Below are 22,616 nucleotides of genomic sequence, written 5' to 3' on the forward strand. Positions count from 1 at the left end.
GAAAATGGATTCCAGGAAGGTTAAAAAGCAATACCAGAGGGCATCAGTACATAATTGGATGTAGTCATTCAAAGCATTCAAGTAGGAATATGGTAAAAGAAATATCTGGAAAGCACCTCTTAAGTGTTCAAAGTAAAATGTAAAATTTGTTCCTAACTAGTTTGAGCTCTATAGCATTTTCCTACATGGGAGAAAAAAAGTTAACATTTGAAAAGTCCTAAAAACTTTTTTCTTGGTTAATTACATTAGAAAGTTTGCCTTTGAACAAATTCCTTCCTTTTTAAACATGGATAAAAGTATTTATTACACAGGTCCACTATTAAAACAGGCATAATGTTGCAAATTAATTCTGATATAATGTATTCATACAAGGCTTAGAAAATAAATATGTGAGGTGGCTTTGGACTAATAGTCATTTCCTCTGCTGACAACTTCTTTTCATGTCGGACGGAGCAATATGGTATGTTCAAACTGCACTGTATATGATCCTTTAATGTCACATAATGGTGGATATGGATCCACAGTGCCCAAGTCACAGAAATTCTTCAGAACCATCAAGTATTTACTCTCTCTAAAGCAATCCAGCCATCTGTGGTAGAAGGAAAGGGTGCCAAAGTGTTCACTGATAACATTGAGCAAGTGCTTTTTTCTTGGAAGTCTTATTGGCACATGTCCAACATCAGACTTTTTCATGTAGTGTGAACATTCCATATCATCATGAACCATACCTTTACCCATGGTACCAAAGGTTTCAATGGCATATGCTTCTCCTTCCTCCATTCTTTTTTTTTTTTTTTTCTTTATTTATTTTTTAATGCTACATTCAAGAAATATGAGGTCCCCATATACCCCTCCGCCCCCCTCACCCCCCTCCTCTGCCCATAACAACAACCTCCTCCATCATCATGAGACATTCATTGCGTTTGGTGAATACATCTCTGAGCACCGCTGCACCTCATGGTCAATGGTCCACATCATAGCCCACACTCTCCCACGGTCCACCCAGTGGGCCATAGGTGGACATACAATGTCCAGTAACTGTCCCTGCAGCACCACCCAGGACAACTACAAGTCCCGAAAACGCCGCCACATCACATCTCTTCCTCCCACTCCCTACCCCCAGCAGCCACCATGGCTGCTTTCTCCACACCAATGCCACATTTTCTTCGATTACTAATCACAATAGTTCATGAATAGAATATCAGTAAGTCCACTCTAATCTTTACTGTATTCCTCCTTCCTGTGGACCTTGGCTTGGTTGTGTCCATTCCACATCTATGTCAAGAGGGGGCTTAGATTCCACATGGATACTGGATGCAATCCTCCTGCTTTCAGTTGTAGGCACTCTTGGCTCCATGGTGTGGTGGTTGACCTTCTTCAACTCCATGTTAGCTGAGTGGGGTAAGTCCAATAAACCAGAGTGTAGGAGCTGAAGTCTGTTGAGGCTCAGGGCCTGGCTATCACATGGTCAGTCCAGAGATTCAGGTTCCCTGGGTATACATTAAACTCCAGCACCAACTACAGTTCCGGTAAAAGTAACAGGAGAGGGAAACGGCCAGTGGTTAGGGCGTCCGTCTACCACATGGGAGGTCCGTGGTTCAAACCCCGGGCCTCCTTGACCCGTGTGGAGCTGGCCCATACGCAGTGCTGATGCGCGCAAGGAGTGCCCTGCCACACAGGGGTGTCCCCCGCGTAGGGGAGCCCCACGCGCAAGGAGTGCACCCATAAGTAGAGCCACCCAGCGCAAAAGAAAGTGCAGCCTGCCCAGGAATGGCGCCGCCCACACTTCCTGTGCTGTCTGATGACAACAGAAGTGGACAAAGAAACAAGACGCAGCAAAAAGACACAGAAAACAGACAACCAGGGGAGGGGAGGGGAATTAAATAAATAAATAAATCTTAAAAAAAAAAAAAAAGTAACAGGAGAGACTTGTGGATAGAGATCACATCTAAGTCTAGCTCCATCACACTGAAACACAAACTCCAAAGTAGGGCCAACTAACATGGCACTGAACTCCATCTGCCATGACCATAGAACCTGTGGATCTCTGTAGCCCTCAGAAGAACCAATACCTGGAGTTGCATCTACTTTTATCTGTCTCTGGGACTCTGCTCAGGTGTGCATAAGGGCAACCCCTCTGACAACCTCCCAGCTGTTTTTGGAGACTCATAGCCATATAAACTCATTTGTCCTTTCCATTTCCCCCTTTTTACTCAGGTCAAAAACATTCTTAACTCCTGGTATTATATGTAGATTGAGATATTCTGCTGGTCCAAGTTGACCCTTTTATTCAAGGTCATTTTCTAGTTACATCATCAGCTGGTACTTGGGAGTAATCCCTCAGCACCAGGGAGGCTCATCCCCGGGAGTCATGTCCCACGCTGGGGGGGAAGGCAACGCATTTACGTGCTAAGTTTGGGTTTGAGACTGGCCACATTTGAGCAATGTGAGGCTCTCAGGAGGTAACTCTTAGGCACCCTGCAGCTCTAGGCCTTGTTCTTATTTCAGGTGCACAGGCTCACAAGCATAGTCATTAGTATCAAGGGCTCATTTTTGGACCTTCCTTCTTTTTTGGTCTTTGCCATTGCACTTGGGGAATTGTTGCTGTTCCTTTAGGAACTGTGATAGAGCTCCCCTGGTTAGGAACACAGCACTCCCTCAGTTGTTGTTTTTAATTGTAACCACTATGAAAATATCCAAACATTTTTATGTACCCTGGATATATGCCCTGTAGAACTCCCTGTCAACCATGTGCCCCTGTCAATAACATCCCACACCAGTATTCCTCCCCTGCCATTGCTGAACCTCTCTGTGATCCAAAACTTCTTCAAAAGTGAAGCCTAATATATTGCCAGGTTCCACTAATAGTAAAATGGAATATAGTGATGAGTTTAAAGGTTAGATATAGAATACATATTAATTTAGAAAAATTAAGGCAAAAATAAATTGGGGTATCAAAAAATTAAAAAATGCAAAAGCTTTGTTTTTGATATTTTGCCCTCCATTACTGTAATAAGTGTTGCCCTGTATGCAAATTGGCAAGACAACTACTTCCGTTTTTTCCTCGGTGTCTACATCCTATCTTTTTCTTTTCTATTTTCTAATTATTAAGCTTATCTTCACAAAAGTTTTAGATCACAGTAATTCATATATACAATATACAGTACTCCAACATATCCAACATAAAACCCTTTACCCTTCCACAGCAAAAATCTTTTTACATATTCATACTATATTTACTGAAACTGATGTACAGATATTGAGACAATAGCTTACAAACAAGGTAAGATTTGGGTTTACATTGTGGTTTATATTTTAGACTATACAATTTTCTAAATTTTTAGTTATCTTATATTTTACATTATGATTTACATTTTAGCCTATCAGCCCCTATATATTTTTGGTGTAATTTAACATGTCTTATATCCATCCTTGCGTGATCTTGTGGAACACTTCTTTTGCCCACATAGTTACATTGGTTCCATCTATTCAATACCTCTTTCCCCTTCCCCTTAGGGTCCACAGTGACCATCAATCTTCATTGCTGGAAGGGCCACATTCAGAGATACTTGCAACAGTGTTGTCCTTCCTCCATTTTTATTGCTTCTTCTCCTTTCAAAGTGGGCACTGTTTTCCCAGCATGTATTCTATATGGCTCAATGGGATGGCCATTTAGATTATGAATTGTTTTCACTTGATGTGTCTTCCCATCTATTTCAAACTCATAAGATTCCATAACTTCTTGGATGGCCTCACCATTGTCACACAGATGACAATCGATTCTAGCACACTTTATTCCAGTGTTAGTGGCATCTTTTATAGCTTTTAATAATGTATCATATTTGGAATTAATGGTGACAAAAAGCAGTCAATAATCCTACCACTTACGTGTGTTCCAAAATCTATCTTACATATGTTATCATATTGAAATACTGTTGGGTCACCAGCATTGGGAGTATAATAGGCTACACAATTATTAAGAGAACATCCAGTAGGAAATGCCAGGCTTGCATTTAAGCTATTCTCTTTTACTAGTTTGCATGAATAGTCTTCCATCTTCTCACAGATTTCTATCATTGTCATCCCGAGCTTGATCCAGCTCATAAAGTATTTTCTAACTTGTTGATGTGCTTCCGCAGATTCCGGAAAATCATTTCCAAATCTCTTAACTAGCTTGATCTAATGCTTTCTTTTCTTTACTTGCAGTTCTCCAAGCAGCTGTCTGCTCATCTTGTGTAGACGGGTACTCACACTCTCGTCCTTCGGGAAAAACATTATTAGGATACAGGTCACATATTGGAACTGCAGGAGAGTCTATTTGAACTTTTTGTCCTTTCTTCTTTTTTTCCCTTCTTTCTAGCTGCTCCATCTTCATTATCATCATCCCTTTCTTTTCCAATGCCTGTCTTTCCAATTGTCTTGCTACCTCATCAACTGAGGCTCCTGATTCTTTGTCAGTTTCCTGTTGCCCTGAGGCAGTTCCTTTACTCTTCTTTTTCCATCTTTTTTTCTTGGCTGCCTCCTCAGCTATAAAGGCAGCTTCTTCCTCCTTGTTGTCTGGGTCCAGGTCACCATTCAGGTGGTTCCTGGAGGCCACTGCTCACTCCATGCCTGCCATGTTCCCCGAGAGACTATGAGGGCATGAGAGAGTGGGAAGGGACTGCTCCTTCTTCACCCCTGGGAAGTAGCATAGTTTATGAAGTCCATCAGGCATAGGGTTAGGCATAGTTCCCTCCACTTATTATATGATGTTGGGCAAGCTAATCGTCCATTGAAAGCCTCAGTTTTCTCACCCGTGAGGTGGTGAGAAAAAATGGTACCTACCTTATAGAATTGAATTAAGGTGCTTAGCACTGTGCCTGCATGTATTAAGTGCTAATGAAATGTAACCGTTGCTGGCATTATTGATTAAAATGCCTTAAGGGAGTAGAGCAGAAAAGAGGCTGTTGATAGGCTAGTAAGAAGGTCTGTCAAGATTTGCACTAGCAACTTAATTAGCATGCTTTGGGGGATGTTCTTAACAATTTTACATCCACCTAATGGCACCATCATAGAACCTTTATTTTGTTTGTAAAGTTATTATGAGAGACTTTGTCAAACATGTTGTTTAAATTCAAATGAATTCTGCTATAGCATTCCACCAATAGCAATGAGAAAAGGAATTAGGTTGGTCAAGCTTTGCTCTCTCTTAAAGAATGCTTGTTTGCTGACACCTAGGGCTCACTGCTTCTCTTTAGAGGAGCTAATGAATGACTTATTCAGCAAATGTCAACCTTATTCATCTAGAGAGATCATTTTCACATTAACATTCAACAGTGCCTCAGAGTACCCACTCCCCACCCTAGGGGAAGAGGGGCAGCAAAATGGAGGTATTCCTGGCCTTCCTATCTCTGTGACACCCAGAGCATCTCTATATTGAACAGTTTTCTATATCTGGGTTCCATAGATTCTGACTGCATTTTTGAAATGGCATTAGGAGAGCCCTGCCCTGATCAAGATGATAGAATGAGAAGCTCTGTCTCCCCACAGAAACTTTGAACAACCAGTAGCAATAGGCAGAAACATCTTTATCAAAGCTCCAGAAAACATTTAAAGGATTGGGGTAAAAAGACAAGCACTGATTCAAGAAAAAGGCTACTTAATAGCAGTAGGGTCTTGTGGTCCCCTGGGTGGCACTTCCCCTATCCCCTCACTGACTTGGCACAGAGCAGGCCCATGCTCACAGTGTAGATCCCTGGTTTCAGTTCTGGAAGGAGCAGAGTACACTTAAGTACATACTGAGAGCATGTATGTCTGGCCCAATCTGTCTAGTGGTGGCCTGAGAATTTGCCTTCCCAGAACCTGACCTGTGTATAGAAGGCAATTTCCTGAGCAATCCTACAAATTGCTGTGGGAGAGCCATCAAGTACATGCCTGGGGCAAGGAATTGCTGGCTCTAAGACAAAGAGTGCAGTACCTTGGATCATGAGGAAATGGTTTCCTAGGGAAGAGGGCACATTCCTACTCCAGGTAAATGGGGAAATTCCTAGGGTTAAATGTACATGCTAGGACAAGATGGATACACAGAAGTGACCAGGGAGGTGCCTACACTATGGCCTTGAGCTATTCTCTAAACTCATTATATGGATAAGCCTTGAAGGAGAGAAGCTCTTCTTCTTCTCCTTCTCCTTCTCCTAAAGGTTATAAAACATAAAAAGAAACAGGAACTGGTGACGGACATGGCCCAGTGGTTAGGCCGTCCGTCTACCACATGGGAGGTCTGTGGTTCAAACCCCCAGCCTCCTTGACCCATGTGCAGCTGGCCCATGCGCAGTGCTGATGCACGCAAGGAGTGCCCTGCCACACAGTGGTGTCCCCACGTAGGGGAGCCCCACATGCAAGGAGTGCACCCCATAAGGAGAGCTACCCAGCGCGAAAGAAAGTGCAGCCTGCCCAGGAATGGTGCTGCACACATGGAGAGCTGACACAACAAGACGATGCAACAAAAAGAAACACAGATTCCCATGCCGCTGACAACAACAGAAGTGGACAAAGAAGACGCAGCAAATAGACACAGAGAACAGACAACCGGGGTGGGGCAGAAGGGAAGAGAAATAAATAAATAAATCTTAAAAAAAAAGAAAGAAACAGGAAGTGATGGCCTAGGAAAAGGAAAGGATTAAAGCAATCAAATCATCAACGAGGAGGATCAGATTGGGGACATTCCAGACAAAGACTTAAAAAAAAATTCTGAAATATGCTCAAAGAGCTAAAGAAAAATATGGACAAAGAATTACAAGAAATAAGGAAAACATTAGATTAAAAGAAAGAGAATATCAATAGAGAGATGGAAATTATGAAAAGGAAGGAAATAGCTGAAGACTACAGTATCAGAAATTTAAAAATTCCCTAGAGAAGTTCAACAGAAGATTGGAGCTCTCTGAGTTGGCAGAACAAAAAATCAGTGACCTTAAAGATAAGATAATTGAAATCATCCAGTTTGAGGAGCATAAGGGAGAAAGGATGAAGAAAAGTAACCGAAGCCTTAAGAACCTGTGAGACTCCATTAAAAGCATACCAATATATGCATGGTGGGAGTCCCAAAAGGAGAAGAAAGAGAGAAGGCAGAGAGAATATTCAAAGAAATAATGGCTGAAAACTTCCCAATTTAATGAAAGATATGAATATATACCACAAAGTTGCTCAACAAACTCTGAACAGGTTAAATCAAATAGACCCATATGCACCGTATTGATAATCAACCTGTCAAATGACAACTATAAAGAATGAATTCTCAAAGTCATGAGAGAGAAGCAACGTGTCACATACAAGGGAGTCTCAATAAGATTAAGTGCTAATCTCTCATTGGGAACCATGGAGGCAAGAAGGAAGTGGGAAAACATTTTTAAAACACTGAAGGCAAGAATTACCTACCAAGATTTCTATATCTGGCAAAGTAGTCTTTCCAAAATTAGGGAGGAATTAAGATATTCCCAGATAAATAAAAGCTGAGGGACTCTGTCTCCACTAAACTGGCCCTACAAGAAATGTTAGAGGGAGTTCTTCAGGTCAAAAAGAAAGGACACTAGACAATTGTCTGAAGCCACATGAAGAAATAAAGATCTCTGGTAAAGAAAGTGACTTGGGTAAATTTAATACCAGTACTATTGTATTTTTTATTTGTAACTCCACTTTTTGCTTCCTATAGGATATAAAAGGCAAATACGTAAAATTTAATGATAAATCAATGATTTTGTATTCATAATGTATAAACATGTAATTTGTGACAAAACTACATGAAGGTGGGAGAATCAGAACAAAGTTGATGTATGTTATTCCCATTAAATTCTATCAAAGCTAGCAAGATAGTTATAGATTTAGCATGTAAAATTTAAGTCCCATGATAACAACAAAGAAAATATCAGAGAATTTACATACTCATAGAGACAGAAAGTAGGACACAGGTAACCAGGAGTGAGGGGCAGGGGGAGGGGGAGTTAATGCAAAATGAATGTAGGGCTACTGTTTGGGATGAAGGGAAATTTCTGGTAATGGATGGTGGTGAACTTAGTGCAACATTGTGAATATGATTAATTCCACTGAATGGTATGCTTGGGAGGGGTTGGGTTGGAATGATTTATGTTGTATATATGTTTCCACAATTAAAATGAAAGAAAGAGAAATTAAAGAGATAATGACAGTTAGATGCACTACATGATACCAGATGAGATCTAAGAATGGAGGAGAAAAGGCTTGAAAGGATATTATTGGTACATAAGAAAAAAAATGGAATTCAAAATATAAGCTATATCAATGTTAAATTTCTTGAACTTGTTAACTGCACTTAAGGTTTGTAGGAAATGTACATGGAAGTATTACGTGTTCAAGGAGTATGTGTGCAACCTGTTCTTAAATGTTTAGAGACGATAGATAGATAGATAGATAGATAGATAGATAGATAGATAGATAGATAGATAGATAGATAGATAGATAGATGATAGAATGATATGGCAAAGGTAGCAATATGTTAAAATTGGTGGGTCTGGGTTATCTAGCAGGTGAGGGTATGTTGGAGTTCTCTGTATGGGGTTTGTATTATATTTCCAAGTATTCTATGTATTCGTCAGCCAAAGGGGTGCTGGTGCAAAGTACCAGACATTGGTTGGGTTTTAGAAAAAGTATTTATTTGGGGTAGAAGCTTACAGTCACAAGGCCCTAAAGAGTCCAACTCCAGGTACCATAAGAGGTACTTTTACACCCAAAGTCGTTTGTCATGTGTTGAGCAAGATGGTGGTGATGTCTGCGAGTGTTCAACCTTCCTCTTCCTCTTAAGACTCGGTGGTCCCAGGTCTCTCTCCTGGGGCTTGGTTCTATCCTGGCTCAGCTGCTCTGTTCTTTCCACAAGTTCAGTTGTAAAATATCAGGCTCTTTCTCTTCCGAGGGCCTCTGCCTTGTTATGGAGAGGGAGCAGGGACTCAACATCCTACTGATGTGGCCAAATCAAAGCCTTAATCATAACTTAATCAAGTAAAAGTGAAGCCTTTGAATTTAATACAATCTAATATGCCCAGAGGAACAGACCAGTTTACAAACACAATCCAATATCTATTTTTGAAATTCATAAGCAATACCAAACTGCTACATCCTGTAAGTTTGAAATTATTTAAAAGAAAAAAGTTAAAAGAAAAAAAACCCAACTAACTGAAAAAGGGGAATTAGGAGGGGTTGCAAACCACTGGTCTAGCAAGTTTGGATTTCACCTTTCTATATCTTTTTTTCCCTGAAGAGAAGCAGAGAAGAGCATTCCAGTTCTTTATGGCTTGTCAAAAATCATTGAGAATAGGACAGCAAGTTCATCTGCAGTGAATTCTCTCTAGCCACTGGGATGTAACTTACTTGGGCTGAGAGAGTCGAATCTACCTCAGATGCTCCTAGCTCTTTGACCATTCTTATTTTTTACCTTCTGCAGCACCTTTTTCAAGACAGGAGCTTCTTCCCTGCCAGGAAAGCCGAAGGCCTGCAGGAACTGATAGCTCAATTTTTTTCTCTGTGATCTGTTATCATTACACATCTTGTCCCAAGCAAAGGGACTGTGTCTTCCTTGTTCTCCTTGCTCTTGTCGTACCTGAAAGAGCCATTTTCATTGCCCTTAGCATGTTACACAGGATTCGACTATTCTGGGTTTTTAAATTAGAAGTTGTGAATGAGCTCCTTCTTTATAGCGCTGATTCTTACTCATTCTTTTTCTATTGTTATTGTTAAAAAATAATTCTTTTTCCTCCTAAGTATATGTGCTGATCTTTTCCCATCTTCTTTGGTTTTTTTAAAGACTTTTTCTCTCCCTTGTTTGTGTGTGTGCACATGCATGTGTGGTGTGTTTTCACCTGAGAGAGTATTTCTCAGAGTGTCCCCTGTGTAATAACACCTCATTTTTGTGTGTCTACCCTTTTTACTCACCAGTCTTTGTCATTCATTTACAAAATATTTTATTTATTTATTTTTAAAGATTTATTTTTTTATTTCCCCCCTTCCCCTCCTCCTGCCCAGCTGTTTTTGCTGTCTGTGTTGTCTTCTTTTCTTATTTTCTGTCCTCTATGATTCACCAGGATTCAATACTGGAGGCCTTTGATGGAGAGAGAGGTTGCTTGTCAACTGCATCACCTCAGTTCCTGGTTTCTGTCTCTCTTTTGATGCATCATCGTCTTGCTGCATGACTCACTCATGCGGGGCACTGGCTCACCATGTGGGCACTAGTGCGGGCACTCATGTGGGCACTGGCTCACCACATGGGCATTCGCACAGGCACTCATGCAGGTACTGGCTCACCACACGGGCACTCGTGTGGGCACTGGCTTGCCACATGGGCATGCTTTCTTTTCTTCTTTTTCACCAGGAGGCCCCAGGGATTGAACTCAGGTCCTCCCATATGGTAGGCAGAAGCTCTATCATTTGAGCCACATCTGCTTTCCCAAAATGTTTATTGACATTCAACTATGTGCCAGACGCTGGACTTAGCTTGGGGGATACAACACATAGCTCTTGTTTTCAAGGAGTTGAGGGATATAGACAAATAGACAGTTGCAATACAATGTGATTGTTTTGTCAGAAATCCACTTTTGATGTTTTCCCTTTTTTTTGAGCTACTTCCTTTTTAGGGTCCACGACCATGGGATAATTCTTGGGTAAGTAATGACCTCTGCAAACTGTGCATGAACATGACTGTATACTGATTGAAGCCTGAGTATTGGGTTTATATTAAAGATGGGAAAGAGAAAGGAGACTAGCATGTACTAAGTGCTTACTGAATGCTGAAAACCATACTAGACCTTCTAACATACATTATCTTATTTACTCCTCACAATTACCTGGGGAGTATGAATTAAATCCTCATTTTATAAGCAAGGAAATTCAAGTCTAGAGAACCTCAAGGTCACACAGCTATAAATCAAGATGTTAGGATTCACATAAAATAACATGACTTTAAAATGCTGTTTGACCTAAAGTAAGGGGGAAATGGAAAGGAGAAATGAGTTTATATGGCTACGAGTTTCTAAAAAAGAGTCTGGAGGCTGGCAGAAGGATTGCCCTCATGCACAACTGAGCAGAGTCAGAGAGACAGATAAAGCAGATACAACCCCCAGATATTGGTTCCTTTGAGGGCTAAAGAGACCCATGGGAGTTATGGTCATGGCCGATGGGGTTAACTACCAGGTCAGATGGCCCCTCTTTGGAAATGGTGTTTATGTGTGATGAATCTGGACTCAGATGGGATCTTCCTTCATAAGACTTTCATGCTAATGTGCTGGAGGTGCAGTTAATGTTGGGGTTTAAGATATATTTAGGGGATTTGAATCTCTGGACTGACAATGTGATAGCCAGGTCCTGAGCCTCAACAGACTCCAGCACCTACAATCTGATTTATTGGACTTACCACACTCAGCTAAGATGGAGTTGAAGAAGGACAACCACCACACCATGGAGCCTAGAGTGATTACAACTGAAAGTGGGAGGATTGCATCCAGCATCCATGTGGAATCTGAGCCTCCTCTTGCCATAGAGGTGTAATGGACACAACCAATCCAATGTCCACATAGAAGAGGTGGCATTGGATTGGGAAAAGTGGACATGGTGGCTGATGGGTATGGGGAAAGGCAGGAAGAGATGAGAGGTGGAGGCGTCTTTGGGACATGGAGCTGCCCTGGATGGTGCTTCAGAGGCAATCACCGGACATTGTAAATCCTCACAGGGCCCACTGGATGGAATGGAGGAGAGTATGGGCCATGATGTGGACCATTGACTATGAGGTGCAGAGGTGCCCAAAGATGTACTTACCAAATCCAATGGATGTGTCATGATGATGGGAACGAGTGTTGCTGGGGGGGGGGGGGGGGAGAGGTGGGGTGGGGGGGTGGGGTTGAATGGGACCTCACATATATATTTTTAATGTAATATTATTACAAAGTCAATAAAAAAAAAAGATGTTAGGATTTGTCTTCTCACGACATTATTTTACAAAACTCAACTTTCTCTTAATGATGCTTCTCACACTTACATGTCTCTCTTTTACTCAGGCTTCATTTCTCATCCTTTTCTAAACTCAGCCTAGCTCAGAACTCACTTCTTACAGCAAGCCTTCACTATTTGTCCTGAGAATATTTTTTAACTCCAGGTGATCCACCATTTAGGGTTTTCATTATTTTTTACTAGTCGATCTTTGCTTTATAGGTGTTTTGACATCATTTTGTAATTGTGAACTTGGCTTTCCAAGGTTGCTAATTCTTGGAGAGCTGAGTTTATATTACTTCACAGACTAATACAAGATGTATAATTGTGGACTGTAGTCTCCTTTGGACTCAGTATACATCCTTTCCCTCCTGTCCTTCTCATTAGACTTTTTTTTTTTTTTAGTTATTTATTTATTTTTAAAAATTACATTAAAAAAATATGAGGTCCCATTTAACCCCACCGCCCCCACCCCCCACTCCCCCCACAGCAACACTCGCTCCCATCATCGTGACACATCCATTGCACCTGGTAAGTACATCTCTGAGCATCACTGGACCCCATAGTCAATGATCCACATCATAGCCCACACTCTCCCACGTTCCATCCAGTGGGCCCTGGGGGGATCTACAATGTCCCGTAATTGTCCGTGAAACACCACCCAGGACAACTCAACGTCCCGAAACCGGCTCCACATCTCATCTCTCCCTCCCATTCCCCAAACCCAGCAGCCACCATGGCTACCCTTCCCACACCCATTCCACGTTTTCTCTGTGGACATTGGATTGGTTGTGTCCATTGCACATCTATGTCAAGTGGGGGCTTAGATTCCATATGGATACTGGATGCACTCCTCCTGCTTTCAGTTGTAGACACTCTAGGCTCCATGGTGTGGTGGTTGACCTTCTTCAACTCCATGTTAGCTGAGTGGGGTAAGTACAATAAATCAAAGTGTAGGAGCTGAAGTCTGTTGAGGCTCTGGGCCTGGGTGTCATATTATCAGTCCAGAGATTCAAATCCCCTAAATATATCTTAAACCCCAGCACCTATTACAATTCCAATAAAGTCACATGGAAGTCCTGTGAAAAGCGATCCCCTCTGAGTCCAATTCCATCACGCAGAAACACCAGCTCCAAAGAAGGGCCATCCGCCATGGCAGTGAACCCCATCTGCCATGACCATAGAACCCGTGGGTCTCTTTATCCCTCAAAAGAACCAATACCTGGGGTTGTATCTACTTTATCTGTCTCTCAGACTCTGCTCAGTTGTGCATAAGGGCATTCCTTCTGACAACCTTCAGACTCTTTTTTAGAGAGTCATAGCCTTATAATCTCATTTCTCCTTTCCATTTCCCCCTTACATTAGGTCAATCAGCATTTTGAAGTCATGTTATTATATGTAGACAGGGATATTCTGCTGATCCATATTGAACCTTTAATTCAAGGTCATTTTCTAGTTGTATCTTCAGCTGGTATGTGGTAGTGGTCCCTCGGTGCCAGGGAGGCTCATCCCCAGGTGTCATGTCCCTCGCTGGGGGGAATGCACTGCATCTACATGCTGAATTTGGCTGTGAGAGTGGCCACATTTGAGTAACATGAAGGCTGTCAGGAGGAAACTCCCAGGCACAGTGCTACTCTAGGCCTTGTTCTTATTGCAGGTGTACAGGCTTAAAAGCATAGCCATTGGTATCAGGAGCCCACTGTTGGGCCCTCCTTCCTTCCTGGTTCTTGCCGTTGCACCTGGGGGACTGCCGCTGCTCCTCCAGGGTCCACAACAGTGACCCCCCGGCCAGGGGCCCAGTACCCCCCCAGCTGTTGTTTTTAATTGTTTCCACTATGAGTATATCTAGACATTACTATATACCCTGGGCACATGCCCTGTATAACTCCCTGTCAACCCTATATATCCTGTCAATAACATCCTATACCAGTATTCCTCCGCTGCCATTGTTGAACCACTCTGTGATCCAAAACTTTCTGTAAAGTGAATCCCAACATATTGTCAGCTTCACAAGAGTCTTAGATCACTGAAATTCATATATACAGTATACAGTACTTCCCCAGATCCACCATAAAACCTTTTCCCTTCCACAGCAATAATCTTTTAACTTATTCATATCATATTTCCTGAAACTGATGTAGAGATTCCGAGACAATAGCTTTCAAACAAGGTGACAGCTGTACTTACTATGTGGTCCATACTTTAGGTTGTACAGTTTTCTAAATTTTTTAGTTATCCTATGTTTTGCCTTATGGTTTACATTATTAGTCTGTCATCCCCTATATGTTTTTGGTGTAATATTACATGTTTTATATTCATCCTTGTGTACTCTCACAAAACTCCTCTCTTGCCCCCATATTTACCTTGGTTCCATCCATTCCACATCCATTTTCCCCTCCCCTTGGGGCCCAGAACACCAGCCAATCTCCATTTCCCAAGAAGCCATGTCCCGAGATACTTGCAGCAGTATTCAGGGCCTGACTTTCTCAACTGCCCTGTTGCCCTGGGAGCCATCCTTTCTCACGAGAGATACAGTTCTCTCTATTTGACGGCATTAGTCTTCTCCAGGATGTGGGTCCACCCCAACTCTCACTTCTTGGGTCTCTTCCCAATGGTACTACCCACCTTGGCATAATGAGCCTTCAGCTATTCTCCCAGAGTCCGTCCCGCATCAGACCATACCCCCTGAGCATCCTAAACAGGTAACCCTCCTACTTATACTTTGATACGAGTTTCTCAACATTTTGTTCTCAATGAACACCTGACACTCTCCCATGTTCGTATGTTGCCCCTCCCTCCCCCCATTTTTTGGATAATATTACCCCTCTGCCCATCCCCAGCCCCCCTCCAACCCACAAAGCCCCATCAGAAGGCAACCCCTTGCCCCCATTTTGTCCCTTCTTTGTGCTCATACTTACCACCAGCTCATCACAGATTCCCCCCCTGCAGACGTTAACTCACATCCTTCCTCCACCCCCCGATTTCCTGTAAGCCTCTTTTCCACACTCTAGCTCTCTGAGGCAGTTTGCTTATTTCATATCATAGAGGTCATGTAGTATTTGTCCTTCAATGCCTGGGTTGCTTCACTCAACATAAGATTCTCAAGGTTCATCCATGTTATCACGTGTGATTGTAGTGTAATTTGTTCTTACAGCCGAGTAGTATTCCATTGTGTGTATATACCACATTTTATTGATCCACTCATCTGTCGATGGACATTTGGATTGATTCCAACTTTTGGCGATAGTGAACAAATGCTGCTATGAACATTGGTGTACATATATTGGTTTGTGTCCTTATTTTCAGTTCTGATGGGTATATACCCAGCAGTGGTATTGCTGGGTCATATGGCAAATCTATGGTTAGTTTTTTGAGAAACTGCCAAACTCTTCTCCAGAATGGTTGGATCCTTCTGCATTCCCACCAGCAGTGGATGAGTGTTCCCCTTTCTTGACATCCTCTCCAGCATTTGTATTCTTCTGTTGTTTTCATAGCTGCCAATCTTATGGGAGTAAGATGGTATCTCATTGTAGTTTTGATTTGCATTTCCCTGATAGCTAGAGATTTGGAGCATTTTTTCATGTGCTTTTTAGCCATTTGTATTTCTTCTTTGGAGAAGTGTCTGTTTAAATCTTTTCCCCATTTTTTAAATGGGTTGTTTATCTTTTTGTTTTCAAGATATATGAGTTCTTTATATATGCAAGTTATAAGTCTCTTGTCAGATATATGGTTGCCAAATATTTTCTCCCATTGTGTGGGTTCCCTTTTTACTTTCTTGACAAACTCCTTTGAGGTGCAGAAGGCTTTAATTTTGAGGAAGTCCCATTTATCTATTTGTTCTTTTGCTGCTCGTGCTTTTGGTGTGATATTCATGAAGCCATTTCCTATTACAAGGTCCTGTAGATGTTTCCCTACACTGCTTTCCAAGATCTTTATGGTCTTGGCTCTTATATTTAGGTCTTTGATCCATCTTGAGTTGATCTTTGTATAAGGTGTGAGATGGTAATCCTCTTTCATTCTTCTACATATGGCTATCCAGTTCTCCAGGCACCATTTGTTGAATAGGCCATTCTCTCCCAGTTCAGAGGGTTTGGTGGCTTTATCAAATATTATATGGCTATATACTTGAGGTTCTATATCTGAGCTTTCAATTAGATTCCATTGGTCTGTGTGTCTCTCCTTATGCCAATACCATGCTGTTTTCACTACTGTAGCTTTGTAGTATGTTTTGAAGTCAGGAAGTGTGATTCCTCCAATTTCGCTTTTCTTTTTCAATATGTCTTTGGCTATTCGGGGCCTCTTTCCTTTCCAAATAAATTTCATAGTTAGTTTTTCTAGTTCCTTAAAGAAGGCTGTGTTGATTTTTATTGGGATTGCATTGAATGTGTAGATCAGTTTTGGTAGGATAGACATCTTAATAATATTCAGTCTTCCTATCCATGAACAAGGAATATTCTTCCATTTATTTAGGTCTTCTTTGATTTCCTTGAACAGTCTTGTATAGTTCTCGGTGTATAAGTTTTTTACCTCTTTAGTTAAATTTATTCCTAAGTATTTGATTTTTTTATTTACTATTGTGAATGGTATTTGTTTCTTGATTTCCTCCTGATCTTGCTCATTATTGGTGTACAGAAATGCTACTGATTTTTGCGCATTGATCTTATAACCTGCGACTTTGCTGAACTCATTTATGAGTTCTAGCAGCTTTGTTGTAGATCTCTCAGGGTTTTCTATGTATATGATCATGTCATCTGCAAATAATGAAATTTTGACTTCTTCCCTTCCAATTTGAATGCCTTTTATATCTGGTTCTTGCCTCAGTGCTCGAGCAAGTACTTCCAAGACAATGTTAAATAGGAGCGGAGACAATGGGCATCCTTGTCTTGTTCCTGAGTTTAGCGGGAAGGATTTCAGGATTTTGCCATTGTAAACAATGTTGGCTGTAGGTTTTTCATATATACTCTTTATCATGTTCAAAAAGTTTCCTTGTATTCCGATCTTTTGGAGTGTTTTTATCAAGAAGGGGTGCTGTATTTTGTCAAATGCTTTTTCTGTATCTATAGATATAATCATGTGATTTTTTTCCTTCAATCTGTTTATATGGTGTCTCACATTGATTGATTTTCTTATGTTGAACCATCCTTGCATACCTGGAATAAATCCCACTTGGTCATGGTGTATAATTCGTTTAATGTGTTGTTGAATACGATTAGCAAGTATTTTGTTAAGTATTTTTCATTAGACTTTTAATCCATGTCCTTCGCCTCTCACATATTTATGGGTCTTTAACCCTTCTTCACTCACCTAAATGTTTAGTATTTAGGTCTCCACCCCAAGTACATAGCAAGATGGCCCCAGAAGTTTAGTTTATAGACCCTACTTTGTACTATATGCCCATACTGGGGTTTTTTAACCTGCCAATTTTGAGGGGTGGCAGGGATCAGAGTACCCATTTCCCTTCTTGCCATAGAGATGTGATTCTAGTTCATGATGCCATCTTAGAGAATATAATCGAGGTCTGAAGCACTCTGGGCTCTATTCTCTGCTCTGTGATTAGCCCCTACCATTTAATAACTGCCAGAGCTCCTGGTTTACTTATTTACTTATTTTCTCTATTTATTTATTTCTCCCCCGCCCCTTGTTGTTTGCACTCACTGTCTGCTCTCTGTGTCCATTCACTGTGCACTCTCTGTGTCTGCTCGTCTTCTCTTTAGGAGGCATCGGAAATTGAACCTGGGACTGCCCATGTGGGAGAGAAGCACTCAATTGCTTGAGCCACCTTCACTCCCTGCTTTCTTGTATCTTTCTTTGTGTCTTCTTGTTGCATCATTTTTGTTGTGTCACCTTGCCGTGCCAGCCTGTCGCACCAGCTGGTCACGCCAGCTTGCTGTCTTGCTTGTCTTCTCTAGGAGTCACCAGGAACTAAACCTGGGACCTCCCATGTTATAGGCGGGCATCCAAATGCTTGAGCCACATCCGCTTCCTTATTCTTAAGACATGTCATTTTCCTGTGAAACTCATAAACATTTTTCTCTTTCTCTTTTCTTCACTCACATTTTCCGGCCCTTGCCCAACAAGTAAGGCCATAGCTTTTGTTGGCATCCCTGCAGGCAAATTCTTCAGATGGTTGCAAAACAGGTATGGTTGCCATATGACAGAGCAGGTGGGAATTTACTACTTTTTTCTCCTCTTGTCTCTGCAAAGTGCAGATATCCAAGCTGCAATCTGTGAGTCATTCACCTCTGACATATGTTAATAGCCCCTGAAATCACTGTGTGGCACACTGTTGTGGTCCCTGAGCCTGGACTAAACAGTCAGTGCCAGTTAAAGGGTTGGCAGTAATGCCATTACCAAGCCTCTTTTCATTCCCTTTACCTGTCAAAGAAAGTGTTTTCCCACTGCCTCTGATTCATCCACACACTGACAACCCTTTGAGCAGGTGTGTTGGCAATTGTTGCCTGTCATTTTGTAAACACAGAATGTAAAGATTCTGGGTAAAAAAACTTGTTCAGGGACATCTGGGGTTGGTGGCAAGAACTATACAAATGGCTTCCACCTGACCTGGTCTGTTCCAAGTCTGTCCTGAAAGTCTTGAAGCCCAGGGCCCACCAAACACTCAGTCAGAACTTGGAAAATAGTCACTGTTTCTCATGTGCCAGCCACTGTTCTACAAGCTTTACCTACATTAACTCACTTAATGTTTACACAAACTCAGGGTCTATTTTTATCTCCATTTGATACATAAAGAGAGGAGCCAAGTACAAGACCAATGCATAGGATGGCAGTGAGAAGAGGAAGAAAGAAGGGTTCTCTGAATTAACCAGCCTCAGAACCGCCTTATCTCAGGACTTTTGATCATGTGACGTACTAACTTTTCCCCGTTATTTAGCCAGAGTTTATCAACCTGGGCACTATTGACATTTTGAGTATTCAACCCTCCTTAGTGTGGAGGGCTGTTGTATGCATTGCAGGATATTTAGTAGCATCCTTGGCCTCTATCCATTACAAACTAATAGCACCTCTCCCCCCATGTTATGATAACCCAAAAATACCTCCAAACATTGCCAAATGTCCACAGGGAGGACGGAGAACAAAATCTATTCCAGTTGAAAAACTCCTGGTTTAAGCCCAAGATGATCCATTTGGTTGTAGGAAGAAAGTATTAGAACTTCTATTTATAATTATTTTTTAGCTCATTCTTTACATTTTTATTATATATGAAATATTACATATGTATAATATATATGTACAATAATACAAGAACATAATTTAAAATAAATGTGCTTATTAGGGAATATGCTCAAAAACTTTTTTTCAATAGGAATATGTGATCACCCAAATTTGGAAATCACTCGTTTAAATCATTTCTAGTTCTGTTTCCTGTTACTTGCAGCCAAAAGCATCCTGCCTCCTTAAGAAGGTAATAATAGTAGCTAATACTTACTGGCACTGTTTTAATCCTTCACTTAATCTTCTCAGTGACCCTAAGAAGTCGGTACTATCATTTTCCCATTATATGGGCAAGAGAAGTTAAATAATTCTCCTCAGATCAGAATGCTGGTTTGTGATGGAGCTAGGATTAGAGCCTAGGCATTCTAGTGCTATAACCATCATGCTACACAGGGTCTCAGACTGGACTTCTCAAATAATGAGGCAGAGCCCCAAGGAAGTCAAAGAACTTTTCCAAGCCAAAGCAGTAAGTCATGGAAGAACCAAAGACTGAGTAGAGGAGAAATGGGCCATGAAATATCCAGCCAGCCTCTGTGGTGGGAATTGGGCTCAGTTCTATCCTAACAATAAGGCATCATTCATTCCTTGTGGAAATATTAGGAATCAGCTGTATCTCTGTATCTGTGTGTTTGTTTCTCTCCTTCTCTTCCTCTTCCCAGGCATACATACATGTGCACTCATGTATACCAAGCCTGATCCATCACTTGGAGTCATTTCCAAGTGTCAGGAATCCCAGAAAGCAGGTCCTAGACTCGCTGATACTATCTCTTACTTAAGTAAGACAAGAAAGAACAAAGGAAAGTCTTTTCATTGGCTTGTACTAAGCAAATATGGTTATGTAAATACATTCACTTTCAAATTCCATTTGCCAACTGGTAGAAATTACCTGTGCTGGTTCTTTAAAAGTATTTCTTCGGGGAAAGAGGCTAAAAGAAACTGTTCCTGTGGCCTTTGGTATTAAAATATCTTTACATTGCCTTAGCATGTAAATCTCCTCAAACCCTTCCATTTCCTCTTTTCAAAAGCTGCTGCTAACTGTACTTTTTATAGGGCTTTTTATAATCCTAGAGGATTATTTTTTCTATCGAAAAGTGAATTACTGAAAAAATAGAGTGACCAATGTTAGAAGGATATTGCCAGATAATAAAAGTAAATGTACGCCTGGGGCCAAGTTGCTAAAAATAAGAAGCAATGTGCCAGAGTTATTCTGAGATTTTCCCACAAATCTTTAGAGGTTTAACAATTAAGTGTATCCTTATAAGGATATTACCATTAAGCCAGGGACCGTTCTGGTCTGTAGCGATGAACCATCAGTCAAAATAGACCAAGTCCCTGCTCTCATGCAGCTCACCTTCTTTAGGGAAATGATAGGCAATAAACAAATGAATCAATAGGTATGTACTTTTCAGGTGGTAATAAGGGCTATGGAGAAAAATAAAGCAGGGTATGGGGGAGAGATACTGATGGGATGGAGGTTTGGTTAGATAAGGTTGGCAATGAAGATCTCTCTAATAAGGTAACATTTAAATGGAGACCTGATGAAAATGAGGCACTGAATTTTATAGTTTACTAGGGAGAAAGCTTTCCAAGCAGAGGAAATAGCACCTGCAAAGGACTTGACGCAAATCTGTTTGCCATATTCAAGGAAAAGCAAGGAGGCCAGTACAGCTATAGCAGAACAAGAGAGTGGGGAGTGAAGTAAGTTGAGGTCAGACCTTGTAGGAACTTAGAGGCCCTAATGCAGACTTTGAAGTTTACTCTGAGAGAGTTGTGAAGTCATTCAAGGTTTTGAACAGAGGAGGGATAGACACTGACTTTGTTTTTTTTAGAAGGATCACCGGGCCATTATGTAGAGAATGCCATCTCAAACTAGCATTTCTTACTATAAGCAGTAAGAAAGATAATGATCCTGTGGGAAGACAGTTTGTGGGTAATATGAAAGAGAAGTGCAGGGTGCTTTGGAAATCTGTAATGGGAGGACCTGATCTAGTCTGAGGATCCAGGAAAGGCTTCCAGGAGGAAGGGACTTTAAGCTAGGAAAGGCTTCCAGGAGGAAGGGACTTTAAGCTAGAACTAAAGGATGAATAGGAGTTGAGATGAAGAGAGGGCAGGGAAAGAGCTTTTCAGGGCAGGAGAACACACATACAAAGACCCTAGCACAAAAGAGTGAGGTCTTGTTGGGGGACTGAAATGAGACCAGAGAGCCTGAATTGCAGTAAGCCAGGGACCAGCGTCTTGGGTTAGGACTAGAGAAGTGAGGGGCCTGGTTCTGCCCAGCCTCATCTGCAATGGTGATTGTTTGAAATTCTAAGCCACAGGGAGTCATTCAAGAGTTTTTCTTTTATTTTTTTATTTTTTTATTTTTTTATTTTTTTATTTTTATTTTTTTAAAGATTTATTTATTTATTTAATTCCCCCCCCTCCCCTGGTTGTCTGTTCTTGGTGTCTATTTGCTGCGTCTTGTTTCTTTGTCCACTTCTGTTGTCGTCAGCGGCACAGGAAGTGTGGGCGGCGCCATTCCTGGGCAGGCTGCACTTTCTTTTCACGCTGGGCGGCTTTCCTCACGGGCGCACTCCTTGCGCGTGGGGCTCCCCCACGCGGGGGACACCCTTGCGTGGCACGGCACTCCTTGCGCGCATCAGCACTGCGCATGGCCAGCTCCACACAGGTCAAGGAGGCCCGGGGTTTGAACCGCGGACCTCCCATATGGTAGACGGACGCCCTAACCACTGGGCCAAAGTCCGTTTCCCTCTTTTTTTTTTTTTAAAGATTTATTTTTTATTTATTTCTCTCCCCTTCTCTGACCTCCTCCCCGCCCCCCCGCCCCCCCCAGTTGTCTGCTCTCTGTGTCCATTCGCTGTGTGTTCTTCTGTGTCCGCCTGGATTCTAGTCAGTGGCACCCGGAATCTGTCTCTTTTTGTTGTGTCATCTTGCTGTGTCAGCTCTCAGTGTGGGCGGTGCCATTCCTGGGCAGGCTGTGTTTTTTCCGCGCTGGGCTGCTCTCCTTACAGGGTGCGCTCCTTGCGCGTGGGGCTCCCCTATGTGGGGGACACCCCCTGTGTGGCACAGCACTCCTTGTGCACATCAACACTGTGCATGGGCCAGCTCCCTACATGGGTCAGGAGACCCTGGGTTTTACCCTTGGACCTCCCATGTAGTAGGCGGACGCCCTATCTGTTGGGCCAAATCCGCTTCCCTCAAGGGTTTTTCTTATTTCAGATTTGCAAAGGGATCAGATTTGAATTTTCAAGGGATGACTCTGGCCACTTGATGAGAAAAACATTCACTCAAGGGAGCAAGCGTGGGTAGAAGGAAATCAGTTAAGAGATTATATGGTGGACTGGGCAAAAGTACTCTCTATAAGTAAGCTACCATGATTATGTTCTTTCCTTTGTATCTGGCTA

At 41.8% G+C, this 22,616-nt stretch overlaps 1 pseudogene; it reads right to left on the reverse strand.

The window, feature by feature from the left end:
• Positions 1-405: 405 nt before the first annotated feature.
• LOC101440954 (methionine aminopeptidase 2-like) lies at positions 406-4,618 on the reverse strand (annotated as a pseudogene).
• Between the last annotated feature and the right edge of the window lie 17,998 nt (positions 4,619-22,616).

This window comes from Dasypus novemcinctus, chromosome 3 (genome assembly GCF_030445035.2).
Source record: "Dasypus novemcinctus isolate mDasNov1 chromosome 3, mDasNov1.1.hap2, whole genome shotgun sequence".
Taxonomy (NCBI): Eukaryota; Metazoa; Chordata; class Mammalia; order Cingulata; family Dasypodidae; genus Dasypus; species Dasypus novemcinctus.